We start from the raw sequence: 20546 nt of genomic DNA on the forward strand, positions 1-20546 counted from the left end.
TCAGCTCTGCCACGTTCTAACTGTGTGGCCTTGGGTAAGTCACTTAGCCTACCTAGACTTCAGTTTCCTCTTCTATAAGAGGACATTGGAAATGGGTTTTGAGTGATAACACTTGTATAAGCCAGGAGAATTGCTTGTCAGCTCCAGGAGGAGGAAGGAAGGAGGGGAGGGAGGCAACATGAATTATGTGACCTTGGAAAACTTCTGTGTAAATTTGTTACTGGAATAAAAAGAAAGAAAAGTTAATTAATTACCTTTTTTAAAAAGAAAAGAAAAAATTAAAAAATGCATTGCTAGTATGTGATGTTAATTCCATATAACCTTACCAAGAACTTTCCCACAGATTAAATTGAAACCAAAATAAGTCGGCAAAATGGACCTTCAAATGCCTGGATGGGGTAGGTGGAGGAAGAGGGCACATGGCTCTGAAAGCAGGGACTGTCCTAGCTCTTGGCTGGGCTCACTTGATGCTGTCTGCAAAATGCCAATCCTCTAATTTGGGCATTTTTGTCAAGGATACCAAATGTGCCGAATAAAATGAAAGAAACAGAGAAAAACAAAGACATTGTCCTAGATGATCCATGAAGCCTCTAGGAGCTCTGAATCTATGCTCAGCTGACTCTCCTCTTTGTCATTCCTTTCTATGCAATAATATCTCACTATGATCATATTCCAGACCTTGTTTGGCAGTTCCTCCCCTTGAAGGACAATTCTTGCTATTTCTTTTAAAAAAAAGAAGACCTTTGCCTTCCATCTGAGAATCCACACTGCATATTGGCTCCAAGGCAGAAGAGCAGTAAGGGCTAGGCAATGGTGGTTAAATGACTTGCCCAGGATCATATCTCTAGTAAGTGTCTGAGGCCAGAATTGAACCCAGAACCTCCTGTCTCTAAGGCCTGGCTCTCCAACCACTGAACAACCCAGCCGCCCCCTCTCTTGGCTTCCTTTTGCAGCTTGTCTTCTCCATTAGATTGTAAGCTCCCTATGGTCAGGGAACCCAGTTGTGTTCTCAGTGCTTAGAGGAGTGTCAGCACTTAATACATGTTTATTGACTGACTAAGTGACATCCCAATTCCGTTCATGACTGTAAACATTGTACATGATCTCCTAACCTTTCAATGCTCTGTCCCACAGGACCACACCGCCAGACTGTAGAGAGTGCTCAGAGAATGTCAGGAGGTGACAATGCCAGCTGATTCTGCAGCCAGGGAGAAAGGCCAGGATCCAAGGGCTCAGCTGGCAGCTCACACTGTTAGGAAAGATGCTGGGAGAATTGGAACCCGCGTATCCTCTTTGACTCAGCAAGAACACTCCTGAGGTGAGCCGGGAAAGGGCAAGCGCCTCTGTGTGTGCTCTGAAATGCTTATAGCAGCTCTTTTCACAGTGACAAAGAACTGGAAACTGAAGGGATGCCCACGAAGTGAGTTGTGGCAGAGCAATACTGAGCTGTTGGAGATAATGAGTGGATGAATTGGGGTTCAGCATGGAAAGAGCTACGTGAAACTGTGAAGAGTGGAACTAGCAGAAGCCAGAGAACATTCTCTCCAGCCGCAGAATTGTTTGAAGGAAGCCTTGGCTCTCTGTACCCAGGTAGGCTTTTGTCAAATGTTCCTTTCCCTGCTGGGAGAAGATGAGGGCGGAGGGAAGGAGGGATCCGCCTGGGTGCTTAATGTGGAATAAAGGAGTGTGTCAAGTTCAGAAGGGAGCTCTGCAGATGTGGCCAGGAGCTGCCCAGCACGGAAAGTCCTGCGTGGGCTGGGCCACGGGAGGGAGACCCTAATCCATCACGGAGGAGAGCCTCTATAACCCTAGACCTGCCTTCCCCAGTCACGTGGCTCCGGGTGCTTTATTGGTAGGTGAGTCCCAACCACATGTTAAAGATCTGCCACTAAATTGTCCGTAGACGATGCAGACACGCCCCCTCTGTCTAAGAATTGGGGGGGGGGGCCTAGCTTTGTAGGCACAAATCGTTCAACGTTAAAGAGAAAATGAAGGGACTTCCCCCCACGATTACTGGGCGAGACATCTTAATGGAGCAAAGGCTACAGATGGCGAAAGAGAGATCGATGGCTCTGGCTGCATGAAATGTCACAGCTTGGCCTTGAACCAAACACGAAGCTGTCTTAAGGGAGACTTCATCCATCTGGGGAGAAAACGCAGCAAATCCCAATGAGAAAAAGCCGACAGGGAAAATATGCCGCCAGTTGGCCCAAGTATGTAATTCCCCAGTAGATTAATGGCCAAATGGGGTGAACGTGGTTGCCAGGAGAGTAGCGAAGTCAACTGGTCAGTGTCCCACTCTCCCTAGTGACAGAGGAGGGATCTCCCCTCAAGCCTGCCATGGCAGCCCTTGGGCGGGAGCTTCACAGAAAACAGTGGAGACCACGCCCAGAAAGCGCCCTGGCCACTGGGACGTGGCGCCCAAGCCCATCTCTTTCACTGTGGCCTCAGCTGGCGTGGAGCCTCCCCTAGCCAAGGCCAGCTGCTCTGCGTTTGTGCTTAATCCTCCTCCTTCCCAGAGGCTCCAAGCGTCGCCCCCTCGATTCTCCTAACCTTTCCTTGTCTTCATGATCACACCATCCACTGGTGGTTTCTGATCTGGTCAGGAAGAGCTGAGGCCAAATCCAGCGTCCAGCCCTTGACTGGCTGCCCGAGACCGAGGAGAATCTCTGGCTAACTCCGTTTCCTCCGCTGTCAAATGGAAGCAGTCGCCCCTGTGACCAGGGCTGTGGGGAGGAGCAATGAAGGCACTACGTAGAGCAGCGCTTAGTGAGGTGACTCGTAGAGAAGAGAAACTTCTCTTATCCATACTCCCTGATTTGCTGACGGCAGCACCCCATATTTCTAAGTCATGCACCCACTCTGACCTTCCCTGGGCATTTATTCGGGTGAGACGGCGGCCATGCCCAGGCTCTACCGTGCCTTTTCCCAGCGTTCTTAGCAGTTGTTCCCAAACAGCGATTTCTTGGCCCCAAAGTCGAGTACTGAATTCCCTGGGCATTTACTGCTCCGGGTTGGGTCCATGGTCTGCCCCTGAGCCCCACGTGAACCTGTGTTGTTCCAAATGAATGTTGTAATGATGTTTCCTAACCATAAAACAATTGGGGCAGCTGAATTGGCAGGGCTGACATCTTACTTGATTGTATTAGGTATTGCTGTATTATATAATAACAAAATTATTCTACCCAACACATTATATGTATACATATAGTGTTGGTTTAACCCACCCAGGAGCAATTACTGTTAGTCCAGTTGTTTCATTCTGACTTTGTTTTGTTTGGTCTTTTAAACCTTTACCTTCTATTTTAATTATTACTAAATATCAGATCCAAGGCAGAAGAGTGGTCAGGGCTAGGCAATGAGGGTTATGTGACTTGCCCAGGGCCACACAGCTAGGAAGTGTCTGAGGCCAGATTTGAACCCAGGACCTCCTGACTTCAGGCCTGGCACTCTATCCACTGTGCTACCTACGTGCCCCCATGACTCTTATTTGTGTAAACAAGTTTTTGTAATTGTGTTCACATAATTCTTAGGTTTGTCTTTGCAGGTATGCATGCACCCAAGCATTTTATACTCTCTCCAGTTTTTTTCCGTACTTTCTTCTTCTACCTCTTGCTACTGAGCTTCGTTGGTCATAAAGAAATACTGACGACTTCGAGGGGTTTCTTTGATATCTTGCAGCTTTGCTAAAGTTGTCCGTTCTTTCAACTACTCTTCAGTCTATCTTTTGGGATTCTCTAAGTCTGCCAGCCTATAATCTGCCCAGGCTGATCGCTTTTGTCTCCTCGTTGCCTGTTTTTATTGTTTAAATTTCTTCCAATATTGAATAATAGTGGGGGAAATGGCCATTCTGACTCCACTCCTGATCTTACCGGGAAGGCTTCAAGTTTCTCCCAGTACAGCTAATGCTTGCTCTTGGCCGTAGACGGTGCTCCTCGTCATTTTAAGAAAGCTTCCACGGCTTTCTATGCTCTCTAGTGTTTTAAATAACAACGGCCGGTGCATCCTGTCAGAGGTTTTCTGTTGGGTTTTTCTCTGCATCTATTGAGACAATCATGATTTTTCAAACATCCCGGTTCTCCATGTGGCCACTTATGCTGATGGTTTTCCTGGCACTGAGCCAGCCTTGCACTCCTGCTGCAAATCTCGCCATACCATAGTGTACGGTGCTTGTGATCGATTGCTGTCATCTCCTTGCTCATATTTTGCTAGCCATTTCTGCTTTGATGCTCATTAGGGAAATGATTCTGTAGATTGCTTTCTCTGTTTTTCCTCTTTCTGGTTTAGATATTAAAACCGTCTTTGGCTCAGAAAAGGAATTTGGTAGGATTCCTTCTTTGCCTGTTTTTTTCCAAATAGTTTATATCATCTTGGGAATAACTATTCCTTAAACATTTGGTAGAATTCACCTGTAAATCCATCTGAAGCTGGAGGGTTTTCCCCCTCAGGAAACTCTTGGATTGCTTTTTCTAAGACTGAGTTATTTAAAGCTAGTGTGCAAAACCCCAGTTCCTCTTCTGCTAACCTGGGAAATCGAAACTTCTGTAAACATTCTTGTTTCACTTAGATGATCAGTTTTATTGGCATAGAATTTGGCAAAAGGATGCCTGATAAATGTTTTAATTCTATCTTCATTGATGGACATTCACCCTTTTAATGGTTTATGCTAGGAATTTGGTTTTCTTTTTTCTAATCAAATTGACCAGTGGTTTATCTACTTTACTCCATCCTAGTTTTATTTATTAGTTTCATGGCATTTTGTCTTTAATTTTATTCATCTCTTTTTTGATTTTTCAAGATGCACCTTTTAATGTTTAATTGGGAATTATTCATTTGTTTCTTTTAGTTGCATGTCTAACTCATTGATCTGCTCTTTCTCTCTTTTATTCCACATTTAGAGATATAAATTTTCCCCAAAATATTGCTTTCGTTGCATCCCAAACATTTTAGAAAGTTTTATCATTGTTGTCATTCTCTTTAATGAAATAATAGATATTTTTTGGCTTGTTCATTGACCTACTCATTATTTAGGATTATATTATTTAGCTTCAAAATATTTTATCTCTACTTCCAGGGCCCTTTAGTAAATATAATTTTATTGGATTACAGCGGAAAGGGGGTGTTTAACATTTCTGCTTTTCTGCATTTGCTTGTGAGGTTTTTTATGCCTTAAAACATGGTTGATTTTTATGAAACTGCCATGAACAGCTGAGAAAAAAACATATGACATCCTATTCCCATTCCCATTTCTCCAAAAGTCTCTCATATATAACTCTTCTAAGATTCTGCTCATCTCCTTGACTTCTTATTTAGTTTATAGTTAGATTTATCTAGCTCTGAGAGGGGAAAGTTGAGGTCCCCCTTAAGAATAGTTTACTGTCTTTTTCCTCCTATAATTCATTTAACTTTTCCTTTAAGAATTTAGATGCTATGCCATTTGGTGCACATATGTTTAATATTGATATTACTTCGTTGTCTATGGCTCCCTTTAGCAAACTGCAGTTTCCCTTTTAATTAGTTCTATTTTTGCTTTTGCTTTGTCTGAGATTATGGTTGCTACCCCTGCCTATTTTACTTTAAAATGAAAACAGATTCTGCTCCAGCAGATTTAATTCTGTGTGTGTCTCTCTGTTTCAATCGTGTTTCTTATAAACAACATATTGTTGGATTCTGGTTTCTAAACCATTCTGCTATCTGCTTCATTTTAGGGATGAATTTATCCTATTCACATTCAAAGTTATAATTACTAATTGTGCATTTCCTTCTATCCTATTTTCTTCTGCTTATTTTTCTCTCTTTTTATCTTATCCATCTTCTAAAGTCAGTTTTTTTCTGGCCACTTTCTCCCCAATCCACATACCCTTTTATCGCCCCTCTTCTTTTGTTACCTTCCCCTCCTACTTCTCAGTAGGGCAAGATGGCGTTCTATACCGAATTAGGTATATACATATATATATATATATTATATATAGATATATTATTCCCTCTTTGAGTCAGTTCTGATGAGAGTAAAGTTCAAGCATTATCCACCTACCTCCTCTTCCCTTCCACTGTAAAAGGTTCTTTCACATCTTCTTTATGTGAGATAGTTTACCCAATTCTAGCTCAGCCATCCCCTTTCAATGCATACCTCTTTCTCACCTCTTCGTTTTATTTTTTTAATCATCCCATAGTTAACTCACACTCATGCCCTCTATCTAGGTACACTCCTTCTAACTGTCTTAATAATGATAAATCTTTTAGGAGTTATAAGTAACACCATTCCCAATAAGAATATGGACAATTTACCCTTATTGAATCCCTTATGATTTCTCTTTCATGTTTACTTTTTTATCCTTCTCTTAGGTCTTGTATTTGAAAGTCAAATTTTCTATTTGGTTCTGGTTTTTTCATCAGCAATGCTTGAAAGTACTCTATTTCATTGAGTATTCATTTTTTTTCTTCTGAAGGATTATGCTAAGTCTTAATGGGTAGATGATTTTTGGTCTGCATCCTAGCTCCTTGTCCTCTGGAATATCATCTTCCAACTCCCCTGAACTTTTAATGTAGAAGCCACTTAATCTTATGTTACCCTGCTTGACTTCATAGTATTTGAATTGTTTATTTCTGACTCTGCAATATTTTCTCCATGACTTAGGAGCTCTGGAATTTGACTATAATATTCCTGGGAGTTTTCATTTTGACATCTCTTTCAGGAGGTGATTGCTGAATTCTTTCCATTTCTATTTTATCCTTTTATCCTGGTTCTAGGATATCAGAACAGTTTTTCTTTAATAATTTCTTGAAATATAATGTCTAGCCTCTTTTTATCATATCTTTCAAGTAGTCCAACAATTTTTAAATGGTCTCTCCTGGAGCTATTTTCTGGTTCATCTGTTTTTCTAATGAAAATGTTTCTCACATGTTCACATTTCATATTTTCTCCTATTTTTTCATTCTTTTGATTTTGTTTTATTTTTTCTTGATATCTCCATAGTCATTAGCTCCCATTTATCTAATTCTACTTTTTAAGAAATCATTTTCTTCAATGAGCTTTTGTATCTCCTTTTGTGTTTGGCCAATTTTACTTTCTAAGAAGTTTTTTTTTTTTCCCCGCAGTGGATTTTTGTAATTCTTTCCCCATTTGGTCAATTCTTCTTTTTTCAGGAGTTCTTCTCTCCAGTGGATTTTTATGTTTCTTTTTACCATTTGACCTCTCCTTTTTTAAAGTATTATATTCTTTAGTATTTTCGTGTCTCCTTTATTAAGTTAACTCTTTTCATAATTTTCTTGCACCATTCTCCTTTCTTTTCCCATTTTTTCCTCTACTTATTTGAGTTTTAAAATTCTTTTTGAGTCCCTCCAGGAATTTTCTTTGGGGCCTGTGACCAATTCACATAATTCTTTGAAGCTTTGAATGTAGCTATTTTGACTTTGGATTTAGCTGTTTTAATCGTCTCTTTCATCTCAGTAGTTCTTGTGATCAGGGTCTTCCTTTGTTGTTTGCTCTTTTCCCAGCATATTTCTTAATGCAACTTAATGTTAAAATTGGAATCTGCTGCTGGGTTGGAGGGGACACTGAACAAAAATGCTGCTGTTTTCCTAGATATCTCTGGGAGTCTGTAAGTTTTTGATTCTCCAAAGTGGTATGCTGTAAGGAGAGTTATGAGCCTGGCCAATGCTAGGGTCTTTGAGTGACCACAAGCACTCTTCTCTGCCATAAAACTAGGACCAGGGCCCTTGCATCCCATGCCACTACAAGCACTAGTAAGCTACTACTGGTCCTCTTAGCTCTGAGACTGACCCAGACCTCCATATGGACAATGCAAGAGTACTACACCCACTGCCAACTAAGGATCCCCTATAATCTCTTTTCAGTCAATTGTCCAACTCCTTTATCATCACTGTGTTGAAAGCTTCTGAAGTTGCTACTGTCACTGATGATGCCTCTAAGGCCTTCTGCTGACTGGTGCAGCCTATGCTGGCTGAGACAGACCTTTCCTGCTGACCTGAGATGTCTGGGAATGGAAAGTTGTTTTATCCCAACATTTTTGTCCGGCAGTCCAGAATTTTATTTGAAGGATTATTTTAAAGATCTTTTGGAAGATGATATGGGAGAGCGCATATGATTCCCTGCCTTATTCTGCCCCTTGGCTTATACTCAACATGTTCAAGATTGAACTCATCTTTTTCCCAACACTCTTCCTTCTTCCATCTTCCAGATTACTTTCAAGGACACCATTATCCTCCTAGTCACCCAGGTTTGAGCCTAGGGGTTATCTTCAATCCTCCCTCTCAACCCTCCATATCCAATTTATTGCCAATATCTGTTGCTTCACTTGTGTAATATCTTTCATTTATACTCCCCTTCGATCCTCTTACTTTCCACCATCTTGGTGCAGGCCCTCATCATCTCATGCTTGGACTATTGACTGTTGGCTTGTCTGCTTCAAGTCTTTCCCCACTCCAATCCAAGGTCCCCTCAACTATCAATTTCATCTTCCTAAAGCACGGGTCTAACTATGTCATTTCTCCTATTTAATGACTCCCAGTGGCTCCCTATCAGCATTCTTAGCTTGCATTGAATGCTTTTCCTAGCCTTGCACCTTCATACCTTTCCAGTGGCATATTTTACTCACCCCCATATACTCCTTACACATAATATTCCTTCTCTTGGCTATCTGCCATGTCTAAGATCCTTTCCCTGCCCATATCTATTTCCTGGCTTCCCAGGTTTCTTTCACATACCTAAAATACCACCTTTACCCCCTGAATATCCATGCCTTCAGTTTGTTGATTCTGATTATGAGGAAGTAATCATTTTTTTAAATGAGAACTTCTGTGTTTAGGACAATTGTTAGGGCAAGGAAGGCTTGACTGAAGCCACATCCTGCTAGATGAGGCAAGAATTTAAAGTTCAAACCTCCTTATGGAAATCCATTACTTTAAAGCATATGCACATTAGCCTGGGCACCTATGACTTTAAATAAGACATAGCGTTGTACTTAAAATACACAAATTATTAACCTTGACAATAGAAGAGGCAAAAATGATCCAGCTTCATAAATTTGCTCATTTTTCTTCATTGTTTGAAATACAGGCTAGGGAGAGTTTCTAGTGAGGATAGGCACAAGATATGACAGTCATCTCCCTTTTCAAGCTAATATTGAAGACCTTCAAGGAAAAAAAATCAGTGAGATTGAATAGACATCTTCCCTTTCATAGGTCAATCCCTTCATCTTATATACATTTTTCTTTTTTCCCTACACTTGGGTCTAATATTCCCCTTCAAAAGCTACTTGCCATCTTCCATAAACTCTGAAACTAGTTAGACAAGCCTTATTTTTTATATAACATTTTGATTCTGAACTTAATAAATCCCAAATACAAGGACCATTTCTTCATATGGAGTAGAAGAGAAAGATAACTGTGCATGAATCTGTGACTCCTTGCCTTATACAGAGTTCTTTTCCGTTTAAGTCTGTAACTTCAATTTGTAGTTTTCCAAGCTTTCCTGTTATCTATCTGTTTCTTTCAGACACTCCTTCTGTTCTTTTTTCTGAATTTAATTAAAAGGGTTGTTTCAATAGCCTTTTCTTTTCTTTCTTCCCTTCCTTTCCCTTGCCTTCCTTTGCCTTGTCTTTCCTTCTCATTCTGTCCTCTATTGGAAAAAACCAACATCCCTCTTAAAAAATATACATAGATGATCAAGGCTCTAAGCCACTTAATGTTTAAGTCTTAGTTAGCATGTGTATAAAATCCATGTACACATACACAGAGATGAATCATTTGATAAGAGGGCTTTGAAAACTGGCTTCCTGTGAATTGTTCCTTTCACTAAGAAGTATTCAATAGGGCACTTCCTTCTTGCAAACAGAGGAGGAATAATGGGTATCAAGGGATCAGAGAAAATGGGTCCTTCCAAAGAGCAATGCCTCTGAAAACAGCTGCTAACTAGAGCTTCTAAGCCACAGCCTGCATCTGTTTGGAATATTAGAAAAGCAGTGTGCCAGTCTCCATGGAGACAATGCACAAAGTGTAACCAAGTGCTGGATGCTTTCAAGGCAGAGCCTCTTCTCCCCAATGGGCTGCCATGATGTACTCTGTCCTGCCAGCAGTCATGCTGGTACATTTGTCTCCCTTCCTTAGTTAGAGCCACATCAGCTTTGCTCTTTACAATGGCCCCGCCAAAGGTCGCCCATCTGTGCCCTTTGTGGAGGGAGCTGGCAGACTCATTTCCCAGGTGATGGTACACGGCCCGCTGAGCCCTGTGAAAGGGAGCATCTCCTAGGAAGGAGCCATCGATCTGTTGCCTGGAGCATTGTGGTAAGGGAGACCATTCAGTCAAATCCCTGGCAGCCAGAAGTGCCCAGGCTAGTCTCTCCAGACAAAAAAGAGTGCAACCCACATCAAGCTGGTGAGGGCCCAGGTCAGGGCAGCAACTGAAGAAGCATCAGTCTCTTCAATTGGTCCCAAATGCTTCGGCCTGGGTATGGTGAGTGAGATAATTGTTCTTCACTGCCGAGCTGCCTCCCCCATCACAGTTTCATCCCAGCTCTAGCTTCAGACTGTGCATTAGGGAACATTTTCTTGAGCATCTCTCTGGAGAGTGTATGAAAATAAAGAAAAATAGAGAGCTCTGCATGCAGGGTAACAGGCAAGGTAGTGTGGGGTAGAAAAGGGAGAAGAGAAGAGAAACACATGTGGGGTTTACCTTTTAAAATATTCATCATTAAGGATCAAAAGCATTGCGCCAGGGACAACTAAGTGGCTCAGTGGATAGAGAACCAGACCTGGAGACAAGAAGTCCTGAACTGAAATATAAGCCCAAATACTTCCTAGCTGTATGATCCTGGGCAAGTCACTTAACCCCTATTGCCTCGCCCTTACTGCTCTCTGCCTTGGAACTGATATTTGGTATCAATTCAAAGAGGGAAGGGGGTTTGTATGTGTTTTCTTTAAAGGCATTGGTCCCTGCTCACCCACAGTTTTGAGCCCTGGCTCTGCCCTGGATTGTTTGATTAACTTCACTTATCTGTACTTCACCTTCTTCCTCTGATGATTCTTGTTCTGTTGAGCTCCCGGGGCTGCTTCAACTGCTTACACATGGCAAAAATTAAAATGCAGAAGCACCGTACCCTTCCAGAAGGAATAGTTCCTGCCGATACTGGGTTTAGAGTTTTGTCAAGCCCTTTGTGAAAGGGAATTTAAAACTCCCTTTGCTAATTTAAACTCAATCAATCAAGAACTAAGAGTGCCCCCTCCTTTCACACTTCATCACTCAGATACTTTTACAAGAAAGCGCTCACCCTCAAGAAACAAGAAGTGGATCCACAGGCACTGCTCCCTGGGAAGTGCCAAGAAAATTAAGAAACTATGATTGGTTCCTGAGATGTGATAGACCAGATCACAGTGAAAGGAAGTAGAAACCAGAGAGAGAGAAAGTGACATGGGAAAGGGGCTTATAAAAGGTGAGACTGAAAGGCTGAGATTCATTCTACATTGGGGATTTGGGCATTGGAAAGTCTGCAGTTGGAGATTCGCATGCTGGGGATTTGGGTGTTGGTGGCTCTTGATGAAAGAAAGATTCTGTGTTGGAATTGATTCTGCATTGGAAACTCTTTGGTGGCTCAGCCTTTTCAGTGTCAGTCTTTCAATTTGATGATACACATGGCTGGAGACACTCTCATGGGCTGGTGAGATTCGCATTTGGATTCGCACTCATGGTCTGGAAGCATTTAGATCTGGACATAGGGTATTTAGTAAAGCAATATTTTCTACCTCCTTCCTACATTTCCCTCTCTTTACTATCTCTACTTTACTATAGTAAAGCTACAAAAGCTACTAACAAATTCATAGTTTAATTTTTAATGATTACAAATGGCAACCACAGCTTTTTTAACTGTTAATTTGACCAAAACCAGCTTTAACACTTACAACTTCACATGTATGATCTCATTTGAGCTTTACATCAGCCTTCTAAAGGAAATGCTATTTTTTCCAATCTCATTTTACAGGTAGAAAATTGGGGCTGATAAATAGTAGGTGATTTGCCCAAGGTCACAGAGCAATTGCACGTCTAAGGCAGAATCAGAACTCGTGTATTCCATACTCCAAGCCCAACAGTCTACCCAATATTATATATGTCATGGAATTGCCTCACTTCGTGGGCAGGAGTGATCCGATCTCCGTGTTGGTTCTACGACCTGTTTCCTAACCAGAAAGAACCCAGAGCACCTACAGACCCAGTCTTTATCTAAGACACTACTAGATGATTGGTCCTCTTCCGGATATGAGTTGACCTTCTTGCCTGGGCCTTGAACACTAGGCGATCTCTGCCATCTCACCCCTCAGCCACCTTCATTCCTTGCCCCTGTCACAGGTTCTGGCAGATTAGAACTCAGACCAGGCAAGTTTCTGTTGCATTGGGGCTCATGACTTAGTGGGAGTGGGTTAGGCATATATGATATGAAACCACACGCTTTAACATAGGAGGGAGAGGCCTGGGGGCAGTTCAGATGGAGGATCCAGGGAGAGTCCCCATACAGAGATTCACTGTCTCACTTCTTTCCCTGTGAATCTGAATTAAGGCTAGAAAAGGAATGAATAAGGACACGGAGTCTCCTGCCTGCCAGCCAGCCAGCCATCCTCTCCAGTCCATCAACAGAGCAGTGATTCTGCACCACGTGGGGATGTGGAAGGTAGACAGAGTCAGTCTGGAGTCAGGATAGATCAGATCAAATCTCACCTCGGCACTGTGATCCTAGGAAAGTCATTGCAACCTCAGTTTACTTCAGCTTCCTCATCTGTAAATGGGATAATAATAGTATCCACCTCCCAGGATTGTTCTAAGGATCAAGTGAGATAATAATTGTAAAATGCGTGGCCCAAAGTAATCACTACAGAAGTGTTAGCTATTATTGTTATTATTATTATTCTCCCCTGCCTCCTTAGCTGCTTCTGTTAGCAGAGAACAACGGGCCCCTTTCAACTCTCACCTGCTGGAGTTCTTCGGACACTGCTGGACACCTCCCCCAAAGCACACAGCTCATTTTGGGTGGCTTCCAGGTCGGACAGCCCCGAGCAACTGGAGCCAAAAGAAGGCAATGCACGGCTAAGAAAGACAATTCCCAGGCCTACAAAGTCCTGGTTTGGAGGAATGGCAAAAGGCCCGGGAATGATGCGAGCATATTTGCCTTTTAGCACCAAGCCCCCACCGCCCCCCCCCACACACACACTTGGACAGACACAGAAGCAGGGCGGTCTGTCTTTCTGGCCCTTTCTTTCACCAACCAAGAGTCATGGAGCCCCTCAAAGGGCCATCCAGGAGCTCTCCACCTCCCTCCAACAAAGCTTCTACTTCCTGGCAAGAAGGGATGGGGAGCCTGGAAGGCGGGTCCATAGCCAGGAAGATAGCAAAGGGAGAGGTTACCAAGGAGCCTCCCTCCTTCCCATCCTCTCAAAAACAGCATCTGACTGGCCAGCAAAAGACACTCTAAGAATCACTCAAAGAAATGAGCGAACCATAATAGAGTCCTAACAGGGAAAGAGGGTCATAGGCAGACAGGAGACAAATTCAAGTAACACACACCAACACCAGCATTAAAACGCAAGGAAGACTTCTTTCTGGACACAACTAACCTGGCAATAAATACAAGAGAGAAGTTACAGGTCAAACAAACAAGGCACCCAGGGCACCCTGGGAATCCAAGGACAAAGGACCAATGGAACGTAGGCGTTTAGGGATTCATAATTGCAAACACACAAAAGAAAATAACAAACATGGACACAAATGGTGCGTTTTTCATCTTCTTAAATAGATATACTTCTTTTTAGTCAAACTAATATGTTGGGAAGCTTTAATCAAGGGTGCTCCTAAAACAGTTTGGGGAGCCATAGAGGAGCCAGTGTCTGGGGGGAAATTTTAATAACAGCTTCCTAGGAAAGACAGGGACTCACTATTTGAAGCCTCCCGGGGATTAGAGTTCTCTGATGGAGGCTGCTCCCAAGAACTGGTTGGCTCTTTCTTCTGTGGGATGGAGTGTTCGGGAGAGCACTTTGGTCTTCCTTAGGAAAGGAAACATAAAGAGACTTTGAATTGCTTTTTTACCCCTTTTTCCTTTTTTCCGTAGAGCTCCCAAGAGCCAAACAGTCAGGAGCCTCAAAGGCACCTTCCATACAAGTTCTCGCACTCACACACAAATACTGGCAGCCCCTAAGAGTGACCTGAGAGTGAAGTTAAGGTCTTGGTCCAAGCTTTGGATCAACAATAACCCGGCCTCTCAATCATAAGGGAACCCACACGGCCAAGTGGTGAGACTTCTTGGGAGTTGTACTTAAAAGGGCCCCAGGCTCAAGATTCCCAGGATTTAGCCTTCCACACAGAATCTCTTGGTTGAAACATGTTTTGGGATATAGATAATGTGAAATTTTGCTTTGCTGGGTGATAAATATTTATTGTATGGGGTTTTGTTGTTATCGCTCAGCTAGAGGCAGAACAGTAGGAGGGAGACATGATAAATATGGGTAAAAAGAAATTAAATTTTTAAAAAAGAAAGAGAAACTCACCAGATTCCCATTGTACTGTCTCCATAGCAAGCCTAAAGGATTTTCCTCCTGGAAAAAAAGTCCAAACTGTAGCATGGCCAAAAGATTATGGATAACTTTAGGACTCTGGGAAAAAGTGGCACAACATATAGACAAAGAAATGTGTTTGTTTTTGTTGGGGGGGGGTAACCCTTGCCTTTTGTCTTAGAATCCACATTTCCAAGGCAGAAGACTGATTAGGGCTAGACCAGGGTCACAAAACTATGAAATATCTGAGGACAGATTTGAATCCAGGACCTCCTATCTCCAGACCCGTGATTGAGCCACCCAGCTGCCCTGGGTATTGGTTTGTGTTGATTTTTCTAAAAAAAAAAATAGGGTATATAATCCTACTTTATTTAGGTACTGTATATTATGTATTTATGTGTGTTATCTATGTGTTCACTCTAAGTCCTTCTATGTGTTTACATTTTCTGTGCTATCCTGTTTTGGCTATATGCACTGCTCTCCTGGGTGATAGAAAAGGAGCACCTTCTGCCCCACCTGAATGGAGACCTGGACATGAGCCATCTTCTGAGATCCCTTACAGTAAACTCTGGCTGAGTGCATCGCAAGCCAAAGAAGGTGTGATTGCTGGGACTCACACCCAGGACTGGGTCTCTCAGAGCAGGGGTCCCCAAACTACTGCCTGCGGGCCACATGCTGCCCCCCCGCCATTTATCTGACCCCCACTGCACTTCCGGGAGGGGCACCTCTTTCATTGGTGGTCAGTGAGAGGAGCACCATACGTGGCAGCACTCACGTACAGTACTACATTCAGTGACATCATCCTTGGCGTGGCGCCTTGTTCTGAGAGTCACTGAAGGAGAACGAGGCGCCATGCAAAGGATGATGTGGCTGCACCATGGAAGATGTCAACCCAGTGAGCAGGATCTGGGGGAGGGGATTCTGCACTGCGTGTACTGCTGCCCGGTTAGGGTCAGGGTTAGGCCCTCCCACGGTCTGAGGGACAGTGAACTGGCCCCTGGGTAAAACATTGGGGGAGCCCTGTCCCAGAGCTTGGAGTGCTGGATAATAGGCTCTCTACTCGAGTAAGCCCCACGAAATCTCCTCTCAGACACCCAAACCTCAGAAAGCATCCAGAGGAGTGTCCACACCGACCATAAGGAAAACCTCACTGAGTTGGATGCAGAGCCTTCCTTGCCGCCCAAAGATCTCATCCAGTTGAGATTTAGGACCTCCTTTAGGCACCTTCACCTCCATCCCTGCCACAGTTGCCGTCTCACAGAGGTTTTGTTTATGTGTTATTTTTGTTTTTCCGTTTCTCAAAGCCACATTGAATATTTATTCTCTAGAACTTCACGAGTATTGACAGAAGGGACTGCAACCCAGTGAATAAGTGGGCATATTGCGAAGAGGGTTTCAAAAGTCATCCTGTACGTCATTTCTCACAGCTCCGTAGTGTTCCCTCACCATCCCCGAGCCATGACAGAGAGCGCCGAGCGAGCATTTCCCGGGGGGGTGGGTGGGGGGCAAGAGCCAAGCGGCCACCTCGTGTCCGTGGTGAGGAGGCGAGGGAGTCAGGACGGCCCGGGACAGGGACCCAGCCTAAGGACTAGTGGTTAGTACAGCACCTTAGGAAGATCTCTTTGCTGGCTGAGAAGAGGATGAGCTGCAGTGGGGGGAGAGGAGGCACAGAGAGCAACCAGCAAGCTATTGAAATAGTCCAATATGACGTGATGAGGGTCTGCACCTAGGCTGGTGCCTGTCAGAAGAAAAAATGAAGCACACATAAATGAGAATGGGGGTGGGAACAAGCATTTATTAAATGCCTACTGTGTGCCAGGCAATGCCCCAAGTACTTTAAAGATGTGACCTCATTTGACCATCGCAATAAATCTCGGAGACAGGCGTAAAATTATCCCCATTTTACCACTGAGGAAGCTGAGGCTCATAGCAGGGAAGTGACCTGCCCAGGGTCACACAGCTAGTAAATGTCTGGAGCAGGCTTTAAACTCAATAAAGTCGGGTCTTCCCACCTCTGGACCCAACACTACCCCTCTAGCACTACCCAGCTGTCTTAGAGCTATTACAAGGGAAAACCAGGCAAGATTCAGCATGGAGGGGGGGGGGGGCAGTGAGAAAGAGACCCTGGAGTCAGGGATGACATCTGTGTTGCAAGTCCGGATGGCTGGGAAGATGTCAGTAATCGTTTATTAAACACCTCCTGCTAAGTGTTGGAGATGCAAGAGGCCCCAAACAGGCCTTTCTGTCAGCCCCCCCCCCAGCCTGATGGGGGAGACAACAGGCAAACAGCCATGGCCAGAGAAGGCAGAGGCAGGAGAAATGGGCGGCCTCAGAGGGCAGGCACTCCCGTCTTTGTGCTTGGAGAACCTTCTTGATTTACCTGTTTGTTGATGACATTAAGATTCCCAGATATCTCCCTCCCTCCCTCCCTCCCTCCGTCCCTCCCTCCTTTCCCCTCCCCTCCCACTCAAAATCTAGAGCCAGAGTCTAGATAAATGAGTCTTCCGTGCTTCTACTTCTCCGTTCCTTCTCTGGAGCTGAACATGCATGAGTCAGTCGTTGGTCAGGCCTTAATGCGGGTCTCTCCCTGCTTTTTCTTTCCGAGATTTCTGTCTTATTTGTGGCGTTAACGCTCCCTCCCCCTAGAGAAGGCAGCATTTGCCAGACGGAGGGACGGATCTGCTTGCTCCTTCTCTGGAGGGGGCATCCCTGAACCACGGTTTCTGTGGCTGTGGAGGAGGGTCTCTGGTTCTGCTCTTCATTGCCACCTCTTGTTCCGCCATCCCAGGAGGCCTGGGAGAGGCTCCCAAGAGCAGAGGCCCAGGGAAGCGGCCAGAAAGAACGCTGGGGGCGGGGGGCGGGGGGGGGGGTGGGGGGGAAGCTTTTCCGGGTTCTTGGTTACTTCTGACCTGCATCATGCCCACTGCCATAAGGACAAGAGCCTGGGGAGAAGGAGCAGAGCCTGGCCATCCCCTGGAGCTCTCCAGGGTCCTGCAGGAGCTCACTCTCCAGTTCAAACCTGGGAAGGGAATGTACACACACATACACAAGTACACTCGCTCACACAGACACAGACACGCATTTCTTGACCCCAGCCCATGAAGCGATCCAGCGGTTGCCATGACAACAGTGACGGGCTCTGGAGGGCGGAGGCTGATGCTCTGGAGTCAGCTTGGGTACCAGCAAGGGCTGAGATGAATGAAGAAGGCACAGCAGGATTCTTCCTCTTCTTTCCCTCCCTCGCTGGGGGACGGATGCTCATGCTTCATTTCGCTTTTCATTCAGTGGGAACAAGTCGTCATTCGTGTCTCCCCCTCTTCCTGCCCCAGAAGGAGGGGGCTGCCAATCCCACTCACAATGAATCAAGAAGGAAACAATCTTTCATGTCTGTTTTGGGGGAAATGAGAAAATCACTGTTCCCCGTTCCCTGGCATTGAAGGTCTCATGAAGTGATTAAGTCCTGTGTGAGTCACAGCCACCTCATTCCCCCAAAGGGCCAGAACCCCCCCCATCCTTGGCTCTAACTCCCCTGGAGCACACTCGCAGGGCTGTGTGCTCACACTGGGTACTTCTTAAGGAAGCACAAATTGCTGCCCAAATTTGGTCATAGAACCCCCAAGTCCCAAGGAGCCTCCGTGGCTTCTGGACTAACCTGTGCCTTCTGGCCCAGCATCCTCTGCCTAGGTCCTTCCTGTGAGAAGAAGCTTGCCCTCTCACAAAGGAGCCCACTCCACTTTTAGAAAACTAGGATTATTAGGAAGACTCCCCCCACCAAAGCAGCCTCTCTACAAGTCTCAGTCATGGCTGCTCCTTTGGCCAGGCCTCTGCCCTCTGCATGCTAAAATGGACCCTTTGTGGGGCTTTTGTGTAGGAAAGTATCACAGTATATTACCCCCCTCCGGCCCTGTCAGGTTAGGGGCCCCAAATACTCTGTGGGTGCCCGCCGGTGTGTTTGGATGCAGGAATCAGCCAGAGGACACAGCAGGTCCATAGAAAAGGCATTTACTGGAAAGGCACCAAGAGAAATGTTCTCACTACCCCTGGGCTCTGTCCCACAGCCATGGCCGTATCCGTGGGCCATGTGCAAACACAGAGAAGTCATGACAAGTATACACATAGGAGCCTGGGCGGCCAAGACACAAGAGTAAGGAGAAGCGAGGCACGACCCCATGGCCCCACCAATGTTCTTGGACTTCCCACACTGAGGCCCTCTCTTCTGGCTGCTGCTGGGGTGAGGACATCTGTGGCAGAAGGAACTCCTCTACTGATGCAGGCTAACATCTCTGAGGCACTGACTTGCCCAGAGTCACACAGCCAGCTGTGCCACTGGCTCCACAGCCAGTTCTCTAATCCACACTGCTGGACACCCCTCATTCTTGAGCATGGAATGCCGGGGGTGGGGTGAGTCCCTTGTAGACAGAAACCACAACCCTGTTCTATTTGCATCTTCTGGCATATAACAGGAGCTCCATAAATGGCTCATTAATCAACCTGAGTGTTTAGAGCCTGACTTGTGAAGCCCCTTCATTACTGAGGCTGCCCTGAGATCTCTTCCAGCTCTTCTGTGGGGCTGCCAGTAAGAGGGGGTGGGGTGAGAGAGTGCAAAGAGGGGAGGGCTTGTGCTGAGAGCTAGATGCTCACCCTGGGGGAGGGCAGGGGAAGCCGTACTCAGGCTTGGCTCTAACCTCTGTCTCAGTTGCTTTCAGGACATCAGAGCCCTGGCCAGCGTCACCAAATGCTCCCCTTGGGGGTCAGGGGGGGGGGCTGTGGCTTAGATCTGCCATTTTCCTTTAGCGGGCACTCCCCTCTTTAGGACGAGTTTGCATCTCCCTTACAGAAACGATGTTGGCATTAAGGATCTCACTATTCTGTCTGAGGGGGCACCAAAGTAGAAGACGTAGCAGCAGCCTCAGAGAGCGAGGGAGCTTTCCATGGAGCTTTGAAGTCACTGATGTTTACTAGACCTGGAACAGGGTCATCCCTGCTCTGCTTCTCACTTCCCGTTCACTAGATGGCCTGCTCGTTCCTGTATATGATAGACTTCTAGACACCCTACGTCATGCCTGAAAACCCTGGTGAACCCTCCTGGTTCTCCCCCACTACCCCCTTAGGGCCTCTCCATGAAGCTAGAAGTGTCCTAATCACTGCAACCTGAAGGGTCACTCTGCCCCTGACCCTCTTGGGACCAGCCTGTGCCTAGAGAGGAGAGTGGTGGGTGCCTTCTTTGGACTGCTGAACCTCCTCTGGCTCAGACCCTCCATAGGGGCCCCTCCAAGCCACCTGTTATCGGAGGGAGGCAAGTACCTGGGCTGTCCAGGGAGGAGTAAAGGGGTTTCATTGGACACAGGATCTGGCTGTCAGCAGGCCCCATTGCTTAAAGCTATTATCTTGAAAGCACTGCTATAACCTACATTACACTATTTACTGCCTCGAGGAGGGAGGGGGAAAGGGGACCATCTGGATCACAAAATGTCGGAAAACAATTATCAAAAAATTGTTTCTACGTGTAATTGAAAACTTTAAAATTAAATTTAAAAATATAAATAATGCTACTATTTCAACACCTGAGGCACAGAAATGGGCAGCACTGTGCTGACACACCTTAAGGCATTCAAGATCTAACTAACAGAGCAAAAAGAAAAACTTAGATTCCTCAAAGGAAAATACAGGAGATAGTAGGGAGCCTCAGCAATTCAATCACTTGGCCAGGGGAGTCTGAGTGAAGAAGATGGAAGGAAAGCAGGTAACAAGAAAGAAGAGAAGAGCATGAAAAGATCCAAGAATGATACTGTCGGGATGAACACAACAGGGCATGAATGCTAATGGCCAAAGTGGGTGGCTTATTAAACTATGTTGGAAATGTTAGGAAGTCATTTGGAATGGAGGAGACAGTGATAAGGATACCACAAAGCAAGCAAAACTATTCAAGTCTGATTTTGTTTCAATTTGCATTTGCAGTCAATTAGCAAATGCATTCCATTTTCTCTATTCAA

At 45.1% G+C, this 20546-nt stretch overlaps 1 long non-coding RNA gene across 1 annotated transcript; it reads left to right on the forward strand.

Annotated features, from left to right (window-relative positions):
* The first annotated feature begins 9604 nt into the window (after nt 1-9604).
* On the forward strand, nt 9605-16042 carry LOC103105466 (uncharacterized). Its single transcript, XR_001623928.2, has 3 exons — nt 9605-10474; nt 11265-15150; nt 15882-16042. It is a non-coding gene; the product is annotated as an uncharacterized LOC103105466 (long non-coding RNA).
* The last annotated feature ends 4504 nt before the right edge of the window (nt 16043-20546 follow it).

This window comes from Monodelphis domestica, chromosome 7 (genome assembly GCF_027887165.1).
Source record: "Monodelphis domestica isolate mMonDom1 chromosome 7, mMonDom1.pri, whole genome shotgun sequence".
In the NCBI taxonomy this organism is placed as follows: Eukaryota; Metazoa; Chordata; class Mammalia; order Didelphimorphia; family Didelphidae; genus Monodelphis; species Monodelphis domestica.